Source organism: Cyprinodon variegatus, unplaced genomic scaffold, assembly GCF_000732505.1.
Source record: "Cyprinodon variegatus isolate N-32 unplaced genomic scaffold, C_variegatus-1.0 Scaffold600, whole genome shotgun sequence".
NCBI lineage: Eukaryota > Metazoa > Chordata > Actinopteri > Cyprinodontiformes > Cyprinodontidae > Cyprinodon > Cyprinodon variegatus.
Window position 1 is genome coordinate 366,072 of NW_015151053.1, and position 2,019 is coordinate 368,090.

The window sequence follows — 2,019 nt, forward strand, 5'->3', positions numbered from 1 at the left end:
TGCCATTTACCATTATTGGACAGTTGCACAGGGGAAGAGACATGCGGCAAAGGACCAAAGGCCGGATTCAAACCCGGGTCGGCCTTGTCGAGGACTAATGCCTCTGTACATGGGTCATGCATGCTAACCACTGCTCTACCATAGCATGCCTACAAAGTGACTTCTGATGGAGATTGTTTACCGTTTAGCAGAGGGGTGCAAACTCCTTGCAAATAAGTGATTTCACAGCTAATTTTAAAAATCCTGCAAACAGAAAAAATTTGATTAGAAAACTCAAAAATTATATTTGGAATTAAAAAAATCTGAAAAAAAAAAGAACTGACACACCCTCACAGATAACACATAAAGAGAAAAAAATGCTCTGAAAGCAGAAAAGCTGTGATAATAGTAAATACAGAGCAGTAAAGTGAAACTAATCGCTCCCGTTTCTGTCTTTATTTAGGAATGATAGTGCGGAGTGGGGTTGAGAATGAACTTACAATCTCCTGCCACTATACTATTCATGAATTTCTTTTTTCCCCCCCAGTTTTCTGATAAAAATAAAAAGAAAAGAAAAATTAAAAAAGAAAAAACAGATTTTTTTTTTGTAGAAATTACACCAATACCAACACTATGGAAATAATAGAAGTAAATATAGTCACACCGATAATAATTTGGAATTACAAAAATCTGGAAAAAAAAAATGAACTGACACACCCTCAGAGATAAAAAATACAGAGAAAAAAATGCTCTGAAAGCAGAAAAGCTGTGATAATAGTAAATACAGAGCAGTAAAGTGAAAGTTTCTCCCGTTTCTGTCTTTATTACAGAATGATCCCAATGAGTTGATGATCGTCTCTTTCTGGGGGCCTGTAACATTTCCATGATGCAGTTTAAACCTAACCTTAACTTGCAGCTGTTTTTGCTACTTTCCAAATATTTCCTTTGCCAGTGTTTAGTCTGTCAGCATCATTTCTGCCTTTGCTGTCAGTTTTGTGTTTGCAGCTTTTTCACTGCAGCTCTCTAGTTTCTGTGTTTGCAGCTTTTGTCCATTGGAGCATTTTTTTTCTTCGCATATATTTTTTCTGTTTGTATGTTTCTTTTTCTTTTTTTTTTTCTAGTCTAGTATTTGAGTTTGCTAATCACATTTTTTTTTTTACAGGATTTTTCTTTAAAATCATGATGATATTATGTATTTCCATAATGTTTGCACACTGTGGCTACTGTATTTTTCCAAAAGGTGGTTACACAGTTTACCTTTTAGCACCGTTAAGTTGGAGGGTTGATAAATTTCATATTTGTGCCTATTAAATCATTTTAAGGTGCAGTAGGGTGGAAGAAACAGGAAAAGCTGTCACGCAAAAGTTGAACAGGTTCAACTGTAACTCATACAGAACAAGGTAAAAAAAAAAAAAAGGTAAAACTTAAAGGTGATGAAATAGAAATCTTTTTATCTTTTTTGGCAGTTGTTGCAGATAATGACAGATTGCTCATTATCAGCCTGAGGTGCATCAGACTGTAGAAACGTAAACAGAGGCATGCATGCTGATAAGCTTATCAGTGCCAGCCTTGCATATCTATGTTTGCCTTCATTGTTTGTTTAAAAGGGAAAGGTCTTAAAGCCCTAAAATAAAAAGTCAATTTTCAAAATTGTTAATGTAAATTACTTAATAAAGCTATAAAAACAGAAAAAAGAAAGACATTTTTAGAACTATTATACCGATAAACTGTCTTTACAGTTATTATATAACGTAAAATTCTAATCAAAATACTTCTCAAGATACTCAAATTTGGACAGAAAATGAAACTGTACTTGCAAGAATAAATTGGCTCTATGAAAGCACAACAAGTGTGTGGAGTACCTTTTGTTCCATTATTGTTTCGACTAAACGATGTGTTTTGTAAATGGAAATCTGACAAATTTCAATCCAGAAATGAAACTGTGAAAAACTCCTTAATCAGAAAAAGGCTTTGAGAGTGACTATGGTCTTTTACTTTTCTTAAAAAAAATAATAAAAAAAAAATTATATACATATATAT